The sequence below is a fragment of the Mastigoproctus giganteus genome, chromosome 11 (genome assembly GCF_048544385.1).
Source record: "Mastigoproctus giganteus isolate SK-2022 chromosome 11, ASM4854438v1, whole genome shotgun sequence".
Taxonomy (NCBI): Eukaryota; Metazoa; Arthropoda; class Arachnida; order Uropygi; family Thelyphonidae; genus Mastigoproctus; species Mastigoproctus giganteus.
In genome coordinates this window covers 7683968-7702130 of record NC_143585.1, presented here as the reverse complement: position 1 = coordinate 7702130, position 18163 = coordinate 7683968, and the positions used below count along the sequence as shown (strand labels likewise).

At 38.6% G+C, this 18163-nt stretch overlaps 1 protein-coding gene and 1 pseudogene across 1 annotated transcript in view; one reads left to right on the top strand and one right to left on the bottom strand.

Moving 5' to 3' along the window:
* The window catches only part of LOC150077673 (uncharacterized), a 372161-nt gene that overhangs the window by 100349 nt on the left and 253649 nt on the right, over positions 1-18163 (top strand). The window lies entirely within an intron of this gene.
* Positions 1-18163, bottom strand: part of LOC150077674 (coatomer subunit beta-like) — a 217166-nt pseudogene that overhangs the window by 57183 nt on the left and 141820 nt on the right.

Below are 18163 nucleotides of genomic sequence, written 5' to 3'. Positions count from 1 at the left end.
CGTCATTTTGATATCAAAGACCACGCGCTAGCACAACTGAACAATGTATCGCGACTCATCAACGAGGAAACACCATGACCCATTGATTTTGGTTATAGTCGACGCCACTGAAACGGTTCATTTGTGTATACGGTTAAAGGAAATGCAGGCAATGGGTCTTGTGAGTATACTGTATATCTCTCTCACGCTGCATTTTGTAGGGGGGGGGATTTGCCTGGATGCAGTTACTGTGCTGTGAAATTTCGGACGTTAGGGCCGGATAGTGGACGGCCTAGTCTTCCAGGGACTTTTTTTTTGAACTGGTCCGCAGAGGGCTTACAGTGCTGCAAGATTACGCTCTGCTACTTGACCACTTTGACGCTTGACTTTGTTCTGCTTCCATTCCCGCTATATTTCTCCCCTTTAAAGTATTGCCCGCCCTCGTGGGTAGCACAGTTTCTATAATCACCGTCCTCTCCACAACGGACCAATATGACTGTGCTGATGATCCTAAAACCCTACAACAACCAACCAAAGCTTCGCGTTTTTGCGATATTTTGACAACGACGACGTCATTAAATAAAGCCATAGTTAAATCTCTGTATATTTTGATGATAAGTACTAAATTTATCCAAGGCTTAAAAAAAGTAAACTTCAGGATGCAACTTAGCATAAGGCCACCTTAATATCATTACACATTTCTCTATACAAGCCCTTTACATCTGCCTATATTTATTTATATTCTTTATACTTAAGTTATATTTAAATTCTTTATACCTCCATCTAGACGACTCCGCTTTTTAACTTGACTTGGCGATATCCTCTATCTAGATGTGCTCCCCTGCAATGTCGAGACTTATAATTTCTGTCGTGATAACTCCTGGCCTTTTAACAATGAAGGACGATATTGGAATGTATGCAGTATATACAGTATGTTATTGTTGCAGAAAAGGAGAGTGATCTCTATTTCGGAATGGCGATCACCCTCCAGCTGATGAGGGGATGCTATACAAAAGATGCTGTACAATTTAAAAACCAACTTAGGTAGAACCGTGTATAATAGTATTTATCTCTAAGTTGAACATAAAGCCAAACTTAAGATTGATTACGCGACTCTTGGTCTTCAGTGGGAGTAGAAAAATCCCCATGATCGCAATCGATTGCAGGTAATGCGTACGAATTTTATTTGATGCTTGAACATGTATTTAGGTACGTGATGACCTTCGGAGTTACCGAAATCATCCATAATAGTTAGGCGCCTCCGTATCCAGGTGGGCAGTAGCACACGCTTCTTGATTAGCCCGGGGTTCGAGCTCGTGACCACCAAATACGAAGGATGCGGAAAGGTCAGAGAATGACCACCGCATATCCCCGGAGAAATATGGCCTTAGTTGCTAATGCTCCTAAAACCAAATAACAAACAACAACCATAATAGTTAACAATAAACTAAATCCAAAATATACTGCCCTACCATTCATATCCGGACATGCCTCCATGGACGGGGAAACAGGTCCTATGCATGCAACACATCACAGAACCTGCTAAAAATATGCACACTGGGCTTCAAACAGACAATTGCAAAAGTGGACATGTAAGATGACACGTTCAACAGAATTACCTCAACAGTTCAACAGAACTGATCACCTCAACAAATGCTAGACGCCGATTAACATGGTGTAATGCGAATCCTGGACTGTAGAACAGTGGAAAACAGTCCTATAGACAGACGAGTCGAGGTTCGCACTCTGCCAGTCTAATGGCCGTTCCTGGGTGTGGTGAATGCCAGGGGAACAGTTCCTTCCTGGTTGTATCCTCCCAACAATGAAGTTTGGTGAAGGCAGTGTCATGGTATGGGCTCCTTTCATGGTTTGGCTTGTACCCATTAGTCGTTATCGACAAAACCATGAATGCTCTACAATACCAGGAAACCCTGGACAATTATGCACTTCCAACATTATGGCAATGCTTCGGGGAATACCCATACCTGTATCAGCAAGACAACGCACCATACCATAATGCTTGAGTCGTGACAGAGTGGTTTGAGGACATGGGTGTGAAAAAGTTGGATTGGCCATCCCAGGGTGTTGATCTGAACCCTATCAAGCATCTTTGGGATGTATTGGATCGTCGGATACGTGCACGTCGAGATCGCCTACAAAACAAGGCCGAACTGGTGACTGCGTTAAAGGCCGAGTGGAGGAACATATCACCTGACATTTATAAAAAGCTGGTTGAGAGTATGACGCGAAGATTGAAGGCCATCATAAAAGCAAAAGGTTTCAACACAAAATATTAAATGACACAATAAAAGCTTTTTTTTTTGTCTAAAGGCAGGTGTCCAGATATTAATCGTAGGGCAGTGTATATTACATGGTGTGGTAACGACCCGAAGTTTTTTGAGGTCCCAAGCGAGATGCTGGATGGCGCCCCTAGAAGTGATGTTTTTATTTGTGAAAGGGACTAGCAGGATATTGTTTTCAAAATAGTTTAGACAATTTTGCAATGAATTTTAATACTCTAATAATAGTATTTTTATACACAAGTTTTAAGAAAATATTGTATTTAAAATTTAAATTTTAATTAAATACCCTGGGTTAAAAAACTCTATGCAAACAATTCTTGAAAAACCACCTCCGTGGCTATACCGTATGCATGCAGAATAGTATTAGGTTACACTTACACAAACTCATCTATACAGTTTATTCGTGACGAAATCATCGTGACTTATTCCCAGTTTGAAATAAATGAATCTTCTGTTTGTGCTCTGGTAGGACCATACGAAGTCAGAGGAGTTCACAAGACAGGGAGAATTCAAAAACATCGCCGTACTTAGCTGTTACGTGAGCTCGAACCACACTAACTGAAGCGCGTGTACCTATGTACCCTCGCGCTAGCGGACCAGTTCTTATGTTCAAAATCGTGTGCGAACCCCAAAGCCGAATTTCGAAAAAAATATCCCGATTTACCAGTATAAAATAAATCAATAATTTCACGATTGCAACCCGTTTTCGTGACACAGACAGCGTTGCTAATCGTTACGCGATACAATTTCAAGAGAAACTTCAGGCAAAATAAAATTCCTGAGATTTAACGTTGCTCGATTATTATTTGTGGAGCTTGTTTGAAAGGCACGTTTAAAATAATCAGAACAGTGTAACTGAACAGAGAACAGTACTCATGAGAAACGACTCAACACCTTCTCTATTGATCCGGTAAAGTTTGAAGTCAATAAAACCTACAGAAGCCAAATTATAGACCAAATCTGGACTACTAAATCACCAGGATTGCTGTGAAAATTGAGCAGTTTTTATCAGAAATTTGTATCATATGAACAATTAAATGCAATAATATAATGAAAATAAATAAATCTGTTATGTTAGAATAAGTAACATAAAGAAGTCAACCTGTGTATTTAACTCTTCAATTATTAAGATCTATGTTATTTCAAAATGAATACAATTAAGTAAATGTATATATCTATTTAATAGTTATTACTATACAATAATTATATTGTAAAGATCTGAAAATTTGTATAAAAGTGTATAATGTATATTTCAAAATTTCTATACATCCTCCTAGCCCACTAGCTGTACTGGGGGTGAACATTTTGTTAATCAACTGTTAGTATGTACAAGTTAGTGCAAATGCATCACATTAGTACACAGCCAATTCTAGATTAGCAAATTATTTGCAAAAGCGGCATCGTTTAAGTCATATCTCATATTGTGAATACCTTCACGACGAGTTGCCGTGACATTGCACTACTTCGAATAAGTAACGCTTCACCTAAAGGAGAAGACTATTGTTACTTATTCTCAGTGGATACCACAACCCAGACGACACCGTTTCAGGGCCATTTGGCCCTTCTTCGGTGGGTGGGTAGGTACCCAAGTGATGTAATGATGGCAAAATAGTTTTGAAGTATAACAATATGAAGTATAACAATACTTCATAACTGTTTTGCCATCATTACATCACTTGGGTACCTACCCACCCACCGAAGAAGGGCCAAATGGCCCTGAAACGGTGCCGTCTGGGTGTTGGTGGTATCCACTGAGAATAAGTAACAATAGTCTTCTCCTTTAGGTGAAGCGTTACTTATTCGAAGTAGTGCAATGTCACGGCAACTCGTCGTGAAGGTATTCACAATATGAGATATGACTTAAACGATGCCGCTTTTGCAAATAATTTGCTAATCTAGAATTGGCCGTGTACTAATATGATGCATTTGCACTAACTTGTATATAGTTTAACTCTCTCGCAGCCTGAGACATAAGCCCTTAATGCATTATAAACTGATAGTAATAATAACCTTTCGAGAACTACACCCACCCACCCACTCCAGACAATCTTTTTGCTTGTAGCTTGGGCTTTTCCTGCTTGATGTAAAAGTGTTCTCTTTACTTAATTTTTCTAAGAATGACGCATGAAATTTCAGCTTCCTGTATTTGTGTCTGCGTTATTTTCCGTTCCCCGTTTAACCGAAAGGAATTCGACTTGCATTTCATCCTTCTCCAGTTATCCTTCAATGACCATAATGAACTTTTACGTTGCGTTTCAGTTTAGCATTGTCTCCTCTTTCTTAAGTTATAACTCTCCTGCATGATTCTGTTCTTATAATCCACGAATTTAGTTAAGGGACAGGTAGTTAAGGCGCGCTTAGAAAAATTTAAAGATACTTCTATTGTTCTTAAGAGAAAGTTAGAATTGCATCCGTAGATTAAAGACCCGAAGCCGTAACTCAAGAAGGAAGTAAATTGAAACAAAAGGTTCCTTTAAGCCGACCATCCGTTTTGCTAATCCGCTTTAACCGACTGGCATAGCGAACTGAAAAGTCATCTGCTGTTGGTCAACGAGATGTGTCTATGCAGCATCTCTTTCTCTCTCTCCTCGCTCATTTGTTTTTCTAAACATTTATACTGTCACTGTTCGAAGGCGCTGAATTTATAGAATCCCTCTAACAGTTAAGGTATGAAAGATGTGGAATTTTGAGAGATTAAAAGAACGTTCTAGTTAGAATTTTAAAAGCAAAAGGTAGATTGTATAATTTAACGTTGCAGATGAAAAATGATGCCCGAATATTGATTTTTCTTTTCTTTACTTCCATCTATGTTTGCTACGTCATGATGACTGATTTGAACTCAAGTTTTAGAGCCAATGAGACAATTTCTAATTAAATGGAGCAAATCATAATAGAAACTACTAACTGCTTTAATCCGTTTTGCATCTGTAACATGATCATAGTAGATATATTTTTGACAATAAACTTCAAAAATTAACTGGCAAAACAAAAACGATATCTAAAGAACAATGATTTTTTTTTTCTCAGTTTTCTGACCCACCTAACACTGTCTCGATAACATCAGCAAATATTCTTGTTCTCTTTCTATTTAAATGTATCCCATCCGTGTACAAGCACAGACCACGTTGAGAAAAATTCTGCCCCTTGAGTCTTGCATAATCTCTCCAGGGCCGAATTGATTGACAAAGCTCTCATCATATACTCGCTCCTGTCGTGTCTGGGCGGAACTGCAGACACCTTCAAATTTAACCATTACTCGTGACTTTTTTTCAACATTGCCCTGTACTTGTTAAGTAAGTGTGCAGATCTCCTACACTTAATGTCAACGTGTGCAACAATGATATTTATCTTTAAACCCTTTGTGCCCTTAAAAGATGATATCTGTTCTACAACGTCATCAACTTTTGCCTGTGGCAGTCATACTCTGGTGCTATTCCACTTATCCTCTTTGCACAATATATTTCCCATTTCCCTGACAACAGAGTCACAGAAAACAACTATCTTCTGTGGCACCACAGCATTCTGCCCTGAGGGTTGCCGTTGTGTTGCCTGATGATCAAGTGCGAGCTCTGACGTTGATATGGAGAGCGAGAGCTTGATGGGATCCCAATTTAATTACTTCGAGGGCAGCCACCCTGTTTTTCAAGCTGTCACAAAGGCCCATAACAATGCTGAGTTGGCGCCTTATATTGAGTGCACACAAAGACATGATATTACCAAGACCCTCTCTTGGTAATCATCATCATCATCATCATCAGCCATTTTCAATCCACTGCAGGATGAAGGCCTCTCCAGCAACTTTCCAGTTCCTTCTGTTTTTAGCACTGGCCATCCATTTACTACCCAGAAACTCATGAATTTCATCTATCCATCTCCGCCTTTGTCTTCCAGGTTTTCTTCTAGCTCCTCTTGGATACCATTCTGTTATTTTCTTAGTCCATCTGTCATCATGTCTTCGAGCTATGTGTCCTGCCCAAGACCATTTTAGTTCTTTAGTTTTGATAAGAATGTCCTTTACTTGAGTTTGCTGCCAATCCATGTGTTTCTCTTCTTATCTAACAGTCTGATTCCCAATATAATTCGTTCCATTTTTCGCTGTGTAGTTCCATTCTTCGTTCCATTCTTCGCTCTTGGTAATATCATGTGCCATTCCTGATAGATCTGCAAGCATCAAACAAGCCGTACATCTCATAAGGCTGTGATTCGGAGGACAATTTCCCCTTCGTTCGATAACGGTGCGATAATTGTGTATAAGTTCTATCTGTGGATCGCGGAAGACCGTATTTTTCCATCCTTGATTCCACAGGAACATTCACTTCTAAAGATTCCCTTCCCTTTATTCATCTTGTTTATTATTAACATTCATGGAAAAGATGATTACTGCAGTGGAGTACAATGAAAGCCGTTGTATTCCCTACAGTACTTTCAATTATTAATGAGCGGACATCTCTGACTTACTTAGCTTGAAGCGAATTTATTTTTTTTTCAGTTTCTTGTAAAGGATAGAAATTTAAGAAAAATCGATTTCAAACGAATAATTTATTAGCTAATTAAAAGATCTTTGATGTGCCGTTTTAATTTGATGTCCTAGAATAATTCACATACTTTGCATCGGCTGAAAATATCTATCATTAACCAGTGTTTTTCGCTTCACGTTTAGTGTACCTTCCAGTATACTGGAGGTACGCTAAATTCAGTTCACTTCACTTCTTTTTTATCAGTTTGAATTCATTTCTTTTCTGTCAATTTGAATTCACTTCTTTTCTATCGGTTTGCAATATTCTCGAACTGGTTGACTGGAGGTTTTCGTTAGAATACGCTAATGAACCAAATTCGAGAACATTTCAAATTAATAGAAAATAAGTGAATTCTACAGGTGTCTGTTTTTAGGACCAGTCGAGTTTATTATTCTTCTGAAAACCTCTCTAATTAATTAGTTATATAAATGGAAGTACCTTTAGGACGAGCTGACCCGGACTTACCCTTCACAAAGCTGTAGAAATACAGTTAAAAATGATTATAACCCCAGAATGTCAATTAGAACTAAACTGATAATGCAACCCTTTGTGGCAAACATTTTTAAGTTGTGGAAAGCAAACTACAACTTAAATTCACTATTTATAATAATAAATAAAGATGCAGGTATTTTATTATACCTGTGTAGAGAGGTGTAATAAAATAAGAAAAAAAAAGAATAATAATACACTGCTCGACAAAATTAACAGAACACGTAGAAAACGTGGTGTAACTCGTGGTGTCGCTCCGTTCTCTGATGAGTCCCGTTTTAGCCTAACAGATTCTAGACGTTATTTCATCTGGAGACAACGAGGAATGTGGTACCATCCCTGCAACATCAGAGAAAGGGATACTTACGGTGGAGGCGGTATTCTCGTGGAATAATGATAAACAGCAGCACCCCTCTTCATGTTTTTGATAGGAGTACCGTAACTGCGTAGAGGTGCCGAGAACAGATCCTCGAACCCTACATGCAACTTTTTAGGGGTGCGGTTAGCGCAGATTTTCTTTTAATGCACGACAGCGCCACTGCACATAGAGCTCAAGTGGTGGAGGAATATCTTGAAACTGAAGATATCCAACGACTGCCATGCCCAGCACGATCATCAGACTTAAATCCGATCGAACATGTGTGGGATGCCCTTGGGCCTCGCATTGTACGCCGACCGCCAATTCCTCGGTCACTTGGTGAGTGCTGGTGGAAGAATGGGATTGGTTGCCACAGAATCTTATAGAAACCCTTATATCGAGCATGGTTCACTTCTCTCAGGTTTGTTTACCCGTTGGAGGGATCATACGCCGTACTGATGTCATGTGACCGTATTTTTGTGCATCTGGTATCGACTTCTATAACGTGACCTTTTTGGTAATTCTTATAGGACCCCTAGATATGTCCCTTATGCCTGTCCGAAGTTTCTCACGGTCTTGTCTTCTCATTTCATCGTTATTCTATGGTCATACCAAATTTTGTCCCGCTTCATCGCAAGCTGCACGAGTTACACCACGTTTTCTATGTGTTCTTTTAATTTTTTTGAGCAGTGTGCCATGAACTAAAATATAAAATATAATACAAAATGACACAAGTGAAATGTCATAAAAATAATGATTACAATATTCGCATTTCGCTGGCCAAAGGATACAGAGAACGTTGTGCAACATTAAAATAAGTCAATTCATAGACTCCAGTCCTGGATAGATTCCACAGTGAGCGGCATAAAGTATTATCTCTTGATGGGCTTCCACAAGGAAAAGCACTGAGGTCTCTTTTTTAGAGGATGAAGTGTTGGGTGGAAGTTATGGAGATTATTGGAGAAGTTCAAAAGCTGATGCATATTCGCACCATTTCATAAAAAAAATGGATATTGGTCTAATCCAAAAAATACTGAGAAACAGTGTTTTGTGGAAGTCGCCACCGGCGGTTTCTCACATCTGCTCCATAGTACTTTGTGAAGAAGCTAGCGAGAAGCAACAACTGAAGACAGTGAAACTGTGATATTAAAAACGCAAGATATTGTAAAAGAGGAAGTAGAGTGATATTCATATTTTAGAGGCGATGCGTGTAATTAAATGTAGAATGACTACATTTAATTGCCTCGGATCTTGAGGCAATTACTGCCATTCTTCAGTTAGAACAAACCAAAAAAAAAACTATTATATTATGGTCACCCGGTCATTTCTTATATATACCCATGTGTATTGTGTCTGTAGATTGCGTGGTCTGTAAAAAAAAAAACAAGCAAATCTGGTCGAATTGCTTGTTTTTTCAATTCGAACAAAGAAAAGTACAGATAATATACTGTACATCCCTTCCAATTACACTAGTGGCCAAATATTGGAACGATGCTCTGTAGCATGTTGGACCACATAATGTGTCTCACTGTGACCTAAACACGATCGAAATCATTCAGAAGGATAATTAAATAGTTGATACGCGAATTAGCTCTGACCCAGTTGTCTACGCCTCTACTAGACTATTCCAACAAATGGATATAATTTGCTACAAGTAATGTATCATCAACCTGTAACCCTATGACAAGATTTGCACTTATTGAGTGGGAGATGATGCCTTAAGAGAAATATGTTAGAAAGGCTACTAAACTTGAATAATTCTTTACAAGATTTATTCACCAAAATGTAATGTTAGATCATCTCATGTCCATCATTCTGCAATAAACCGTATTTGTCACATTCTCCCTCTGTAATTACAGATGCATTTGACATCAGTTAAAGGAGCTTCAAAAGAGATCCTATCAAAATTTGAACAGATATATGACTTGACAAAGAAATTAAAGCGTTTGTAAATTTAAACTTAGCCGTTCGAAGAACAAATAGATTATAGAAGAAATATAGCCTCATTCATGAAATAAAAAAGACTCACAGTGGTTGTTAAACAAGACCGAAAAAGTGCTGATGAAATTATTAAAACGAAAGGAATGCTTTGACAACAGAATGGTTCACGAAAGGTAAGACGACCATCACTTTAGATAATTTTCTCACCTCCACATCGAAAAAAATAGCAAGCTCTCGTCATATATCTTAAATGTGATCCTGTCATCTTTCTAACATATTAAATTCTGGAGACATCTGTAATAATTGCTATGTTAAAACTGGAGCCTAAAAATAGCAACCCCAAATTTGCAGATGATTTGCGAACTACAGGATGCATTTTCCAAGTTTTTGAGAAGATGATATGAATGGAATCTAATCGATTTACACGAAAATGTGCGATTTTATACTACTTGCCTGCTTTAGGCCGTCCAGGAGTTGTAAAATAAACAGATCATAACGGAATTAAATACAAAGAAATAATTTTAGTGGTCTCGTGATGACTGTGAAGTGATTAAATGGTTTTATGAAATCTTTTGTAATTTGTCGTTGATGTTTATTATCTACCTCGTCACATAATGTGGAGTGTTTTGGTATCTTCTGTTATTGGGTCGTGCATAACTTGATGCCTTTGTGGTTTACCAGAAGAGTGGTGTCTAGTTCCAACCCCCAAGAAGGTGTTTTAGGTACTTCAGCTGTTATTAATGGCGACCTGAAAATCGGAATTGTCAGGTATGCTGGTTATTTGCTAAAAGGTATATTGGAGATGTAACAATCTCTCTGGATTTTTGTACGAGCTCTTAGGAATTTCTATTATTAATTTTACAGTTGAGAAGGCACACTTTTACTTATACTTTATTTGGATGCTGGTTGGTTTTAATATCCTACATTCATCTTTTATTTTATGGATCTCTCTGTCGCTCCTGCTTGTGTGTGTGTGTGTGTGTGTCTTGGGAATTTCTTTTCATTTTTTAATCGATATCTTATTACTTCCAGCTTTTTTCTTTTTACCAATTATGAAACTAAGGTAATATTTTTATCTGTGGTACGAATGTAGGATAAATGAAACTGTGTATTCGGAGCTACAGGTTAGTGCACTCTGCACTTGCACAGCATTTTGTTTTCCTTTAGATTGTAAATTGTAGACGGCCAACTTCGAGCTTCTCCAAAATTCCGCTGAAAAGATGTGTTGAAGAAAACACAGTAAATCATTTTTTATCACTGTTCCTTATCTCAGAATCGGCTGATAGCAGATTGACTGTTGACTTGGGCGTTGAACGCTTATTTACCACTCGAGATGCTGAAGTGGTTTTCAAGTTCGTTACTTATTGGAGGAGTGTTTCGTTTGTAGCGGTGACAGCAATTGTCGATGATTTGCTCCGGATCTTATCGATTTTCTCGGGAATCTTTGTGCCAGGTGTTGATGGAATGGTACACACGTAGTTATATCGGTGTCGTGTTTCAGGACTCCGGTTATGCACGCGCTGTTTCCTATGGTGCGGCAGCCCGGACACAAGTAAATTCCGTAACAACCATCGTAACAACTTCTTCATCCGGCGTTAATTCATAAGCTGCTTTTCCGACACGGTTTCTCTCAACGCTTTCATTGGTTTGAAATGTCAACAGTCATCCGGATATCGTTACGGCACCGAAACATATTTAATCCTCGTCTGACACGAACTCCGATATTTTATAACAATCCGAAAGAGAAGGGAGAACTATTACAGAGTTCAGCTGTTCCTCTAATGTGCGCCCGACTTAACAATAACTTTTCAAACACTGTTTTGCACCCACCTGTTGGCAAGCGCATCCCCTTCCATTTGATTTTAAATAACATTACTTTTTTTACACGATTCGTATATTAAAATCGATTGTGGAACGGACAGATTGTCTGGAGCTTTATCCTTTTCTGTATTTATCTATAATGCTCACAGTTATATGATTCCTTAAAATACAATTTACAATATATTCCAGTTGAGTATCCACTCGGCAGGACAAAAAAAAAAAAAAAAAAAAAAGAAGTACACCTCTAACGGAACTGTTTTGATTTCAGTTTTGCACATTGAAACACGATTGAAATGTGCGACATTATTTACTACGTTTAAAGAAGTATGGCGCATTTCAAATTTTGCTCAACTCAAAATGAAAGAGCTAATTTCTCTCATTTTGGAAACCAAACTCACCACAGTACACCAGTTGCTGTAACGAAACCACCAGCGTTTCCAGTGATTAATGGAACATGCAAGTCTTGTTTCCATTTGGAATAATTCATTAGTTCGTAGGATTTAATGTGATCGAGACTGTTCTACATTCTGAAAGTTGGAACAGTTCTACGTTGCTTTCTTCAATGATGCAGTCAACCGTGAGTGTTACGTTTCCAACTGGGCAAACATTTTCGGAAATCACCACCAGATGAACTCCCTAAGAGGTAGCGCAGTTTAAACAAGACAATATTACTTTGTTAGCGTGCATGTTTCTCGGGCAGCTGTTTTCTAAAAAAAATTATTGCCGCCAATAAGTCCATATCTTAGCCCACCTGATTTCTTTTTATGGTGATTGGTAAAAGACATGTATTCAAGTCATCTTGATTCACTGGAAGAGCTACTAGCTCGATATTCAGCATACAATTAGTGTAACAGGTACATCCCTTTTTAGTGTATCAAGATTTGACGAATAAGCAAATAACATCGAACCAACTGCGATCCTGTGATTGGAATCAGTTGATTGATGCGAGAGGCTGAGAGGACCGATAAAAAAGGCTACACTCAGTCAAATAACTTACTACAACAAAACTAAAGAGGCATTGTAGAACGCTCAACTCGTCATACCTTGTCACTGATAGGATATCCTAGCCGACAACCGAACCGGGTTCCATTCCTATATACCAAATACAAGAAGGTACGGTTACGGTGTACTCAGGAAGACCAACTGTAGAGAGAGGAATGGAAAAATGTTGCCTTTTCTTGCTCTGATGAATCCTGGTTCCTTTTGTGTCTCGCTGTTTGGAGGACCAGAATATGGCGAAAATAGCATAGGTCCATGTCCCCCCCCCCAACCTATTAGGTGTCAGCAATGCAAGATACTATAATGGTGTGGGGATGTTTTTGTGGTGAACATTGAGCCCCTTTGGTACCATTGGAGCAACAATAAAATGTGCCACAAGTTATCTGAAATTGTTTCGGACCAGGCGCATCCGTTTTATGGTTACAGTGCATATGTCTGACGTTTCGACAGGATAATATGCCATGTCACACGGCCACAATTGTATAGAACTGGTTCCAAGGGATGGTTCCATGAGAATGAATTCAGAGTACTGCGGTAACTTCCGCTCTCATCAGGTCGCAATCCAATTGAGCATCTGTAGGATGCATAGGTATGTGTTCCACGGAGTATAAATCCGCAATTATCCGTTTTTCGACAAGTGTGGGAAGCAGCTGAGTGAACATGGACAGCATCCATGTGCCACATTTCGACACCTCAGTCGAGTCTATGCCACGTCGATTCCAGACTTCTCTGAAGACTTAAGGGGACCTGCTTGCTATTAGTGGATGTACCTAATAAAGAGCCAACTCAGTGTATGTGAGGAACATACGGCCACCACTTTCAACGGTTTCTGTAATGGACGTTAAATAATGATATGCCGGTTTCTTCCACGTGAAAGAAACCGACATAGTATTATTTTAGATAATATAAAACGTATCTAAAATTGAACTTGCGTTGAACAGGATCTCGATTGGTTACTAAAACTCCCTCCTCCATCTCCGAAATCATTACAGCGTATCCGTAGTAGTTGTTTGGCTCTTGTTCCTATATGCCTGCACTCTATTCGGCAAACGTTGGACACCTCTGATCATTATTTATTAAAAAGAAACTTCGCTTTATTTGCATTGAGTTAATTAACAGATAAGTACGTTCCGGAACTTGAAAGGAGAAATATCTCCACCATCTAAAATTAGATGTTAGAATGGCATTGTGTGTTTAGTTAATGCGAAACATTTGCGGCCTTGAGTGAGCCCAACGAGGTCACTCTGTCCTGCTACATCTCTAATGGTACTTTCGTTTGTGATCAGGTGTAAAGAAGTAAACTTGGCTATTGTTAAGTATTTAAACTATGGACCGGTTCTGTTTAATGATAGTCATTATTTACTAATTATAGGGTTCTTTGTTCATTGGTATTCACTTCAACTTTGTTGCCTTTTCAGTTATTCACAGTTTTCATCTTTTCGTATTAATACACAGCAGAGCGAACCCAGTAAAACATGTATACCAATTTTGGAATAAAAATAAACTAGTAATTCTCTAATATCCGTTGGTTCATTGTGCCATCGACATTCTAGTTGTTGTTGCAATAAGGTTTTCGGAGCATCAGAAACCAAGGCCATATTGTTCCGTGTATACTGTCTGTAAATTGCATGTGTTCTGTGGTCGATTTTCTGTTTGCTGGACGAAAAACCAGAGTTTCCTGGAGAAAACACCATGCTACCCTCGCCTGAGACGAACTAAATCAGCCACGTTGTGAAAAAGACCCATAAAAATTCCTCACGTCATTGTCGGCACTCGAACTCAGGTCTTTTCCACCTCGTGTGGGGGAGGAAGGCGGTCCTACCAACTGTGCTACCCACGAGGGCATTATGCTGGTGAGATGTGAGAAAGAATAGCGAATCCCCAAAAAGTGATTTTTGGAAAGATTTGGTTATTTCGTTGGAGTGAGGTCTTATGGGCTCTTGTTTGTGTTCCGAACATTACAGCACCTTCTGCATATACTGGCAGTTGTCCCTCTGCCCGTAGGAAATTGTCAAGTGCGAATCCCGTAGTAGCAAGGTTACCTCCCCCCAGAAACTCGTGGTTTTCCAATCGGAAACCAATCAGAGAACACATACAATTTACAGTTATAATACATACCTAGATATTGTATATTGATTCTCGGCTGGCCCCAATATGACAGTTCTTTTTGCTCGTAAGAAACAACATTCATCAGCAGTTGTCGATTCATGACGGTCCAGTATCCATTGTTTATCCAATATTGAATAATTTTTTACTTACCTAGTAATAAATCTTTATTGAATGTACCATATCCTATAAGTAACACATGAAAAAGTATATTATGTCCTTCACGGCTGGACAAATGCAATACACGATGGGAAGGACATTACTACAGAAGATTGAGTAATATTGAATGAGTTTTTAGTAAAAAGTTATTTATCATTTTTGATAAGAAAAAAGAAATTCATTTTATGTTTTCTAAGAAAGAAAGAAGGAAGCTTACTTTTTGGGAAACTTAATTTTTCAAAGAGTTTACTAGTAAAATATGGTATTTTAAAACAACCGAACTTTGTAATGAATGGGTGACCTGTTTCTTTCAGTGTGTCTCAATGCATATCAATATAGGCTACAAACGCATTAATGGAAATAAAACCTTTACATCCCTCCTCACATCGCTGAAAAAAAAAAATAAATAAAATAAAACTATAGAACAGTTCGTGTGCAGTCGTTGACGGAATATAAAGGATGAAAAGTTGGAGGAAGAAACAGGGCCGTTTTAAGAACTCTCCCTCCCCACGGCGAATTTCCAAATGTGGCCCCTATTCAGTTTAAATTATTTTGTTTTAATTTTTTTTCTGGGTCTCTCTTATCGCATTGCTAACCCTAAATGAGGCCCCCAGTAGGCCGAAGTCCCTGGAGTCCTCCGGGTGCACCCATGCGTTAAAACGGCCCATGGAAGAAGACTAAATTTAAAAAAAACGCAACTTTTTTTTAAATATTTTTATTTTCCGGTTGTCTTATGTCTTATTGGGGATGCTGGGAATTTATGGAGAGGAGAGCGGGGAGTTATTCATCCACTGAACCAAGAGACCTCAAACTAGGCGCCATTGTGGCCCTTGGATCCTACCAACTGTGCGAGGCGCACAGTTGGTAGTATAGCTGTCATCCCTACACCGGGTGAAAAGACCTGAGTTCGAATCCCGTCGATTACGGAAAGAATTTTTATGGGCCTTTTTCACGTGTCTGAGCTAGTCGGGCCCAGGCGAGGGTAGCATGGTTTTTTCTCCTAGAAACTCGGGTTTTTCGTTCAGCAAACAGAAAATCGACCACAGAATACACACGATTTACAGACAGCAAACACGGAACAATATGGCCTTAGTCGCTCTTAAAACCCTATTACAACAATAACCTTTCTTGCTTGTGATTAAAAATATAAAAGATATATATACATATTAAATAGCAAGACTAATGGCACTAAGATATAAACTTTCCAGCTTTATGTTGAAATTGGGGATATTATATATATGCACTACCCTACCGTTAATATCCAGACATCCCTCCATAGATGGGGAAACAGGTCCTATGCATGCAACACATCACAGAACCTGCTATAAATATGCACACTGGGCTTCGAACAGACAATTGTAAAAGTGGGCATACAAGATAACACGTTCAACAGAATTGATCACTTCGACAAATGCTAGACGCCGATTAACATGGTGTAAGAGTGCGAATCCTGGACTGTAGAGCAGTGGAAAACAGTCCCATAGACAACGAGTCGAGGTTCGCGCTCTACCAGTCTGATGGCCGTTCCTGACTGTGACGAATGCCAGGGGAACAGTTCCTTCCTGAATGTATCCTCCCAACAATGAAGTTTGGTGGAGGCAGTGTCATGGTATAGGGCTCCTTTCATGGTTTGGCTTGTGCTCATTAGTCGTTATCGACAAAACTATGAATGCTGTGCAATACCGCAATAACAGGAAACCCTGGACTTTCAATATTATGGCAATACTTTGGGGAAGGCCCCATACCTGTATCAGCAAGAGAACGTGCCATGCCATACTGCTCGGGTCGTAACTGAGTAGTTTGAGGACATGGGTGTAGAAAAGTTGGATTGGCCAGCCCAGAGGGCTGATCCCTATCGAGCATCTTTGGGATGTATTGGATCGTCGGGTACGTGGACGTCGAGATTGCCCAAAGAACAAGGCCGAACTGGTGGCTGCGTTAAAGGCCGAGTGGAGGAACATATCACCTGACATTTATAAAAGCTGGTTGAGAGTATGCCGCGAAGATTAAAGGCCATCATAAAAGCAAAAGGTTCCATTACAAAACAAAGCTCTTTTTTTTTTGTCTAAAGGAAGGCAGATGTTCGATATTAATGGCAGGGCAGTATATATATATATATATATATATATATATATATATATATCTGATAATTAAAATAAATATGATATTTAAATAAAATCATCAGCCAGTAGTACGGCAATAATGCAGAGCGAAATTGAAACGCAAAATAATATAAATAAACAAACAGGGAAGGGAAAGTAGAGATAATAGGACAAAAAGGTAGTCGATAATCCCCTATATAATTTAGTCAATTAAGTCATTAAACCCAATTAATAAAAAACGATATAAATTTAAATAATGCCAATTATAAATAATTTAGCGGTACCGCCCTTGAAGGTACCAGTTCCAAAAGACGTGAAATATCACCAAAAAAGGGTTAAAGAAACTACCAAAAAACTAAAATATCAAAATAATAGACTGACCATCATGCCCATCATGACCATCATGACCATCAGTCTATTATTTTGATATTTTAGTTTTTTGGTAGTTTCTTTAACCCTTTTTTGGTGATATTTCACGTCTTTTGGAACTGGTACCTTCAAGGGCGGTACCGCTAAATTATTTATAATTGGCATTATTTAAATTTATATCGTTTTTTATTAATTGGGTTTAATGACTTAATTGACTAAATTATATAGGGGATTATCGACTACCTTTTTGTCCTATTATCTCTACTTTCCCTTCCCTGTTTGTTTATTTATATTATTTTGCGTTTCAATTTCGCTCTGCATTATTGCCGTACTACTGGCTGATGATTTTATTTAAATATCATATTTATTTTAATTATCAGATATAATTAGGCATCATGTGGAGGATGTGCATTTGCTGCCTCTAATGATAGCTACATAGCCATATTTATTTATTTTTATTACTTTTACCTAACTTTTACCTCACATAATATAAATGAGTGGTAGTAGTGGGTTGTTATGCTAAATAAGCAGCACCTGTGCCGCCATCTATTCTTTTCCTTTCTATTATATAAGCTGGTTAAGCTTGCATTATGTCAGTGGTGTGGCTCTGATCAAGAGTGCTGTCTGTTCTATAGATTATTTTTCGCTGCATAAGGACCACCGCCATGCAAATCCTCTGCATTGGTTGATCTATCGGAGAATGGAGGGGTGGTTTGGTTCTTCGATATTTCTGCCTTTGCGATGATTTGTATGACGATTGAAATGCAGCGATTCCATGACCATTATTGGCCTCGTGGTCCTCTGTCGATAAGGGGCATGATGGTCAGTCTATTATTTTGATATTTTAGTTTTTTGGTAGTTTCTTTAACCCTTTTTTGGTGATATTTCACGTCTTTTGGAACTGGTACCTTCAAGGGCGGTACCGCTAAATTATTTATAATTGGCATTATTTAAATTTATATCGTTTTTTATTAATTGGGTTTAATGACTTAATTGACTAAATTATATAGGGGATTATCG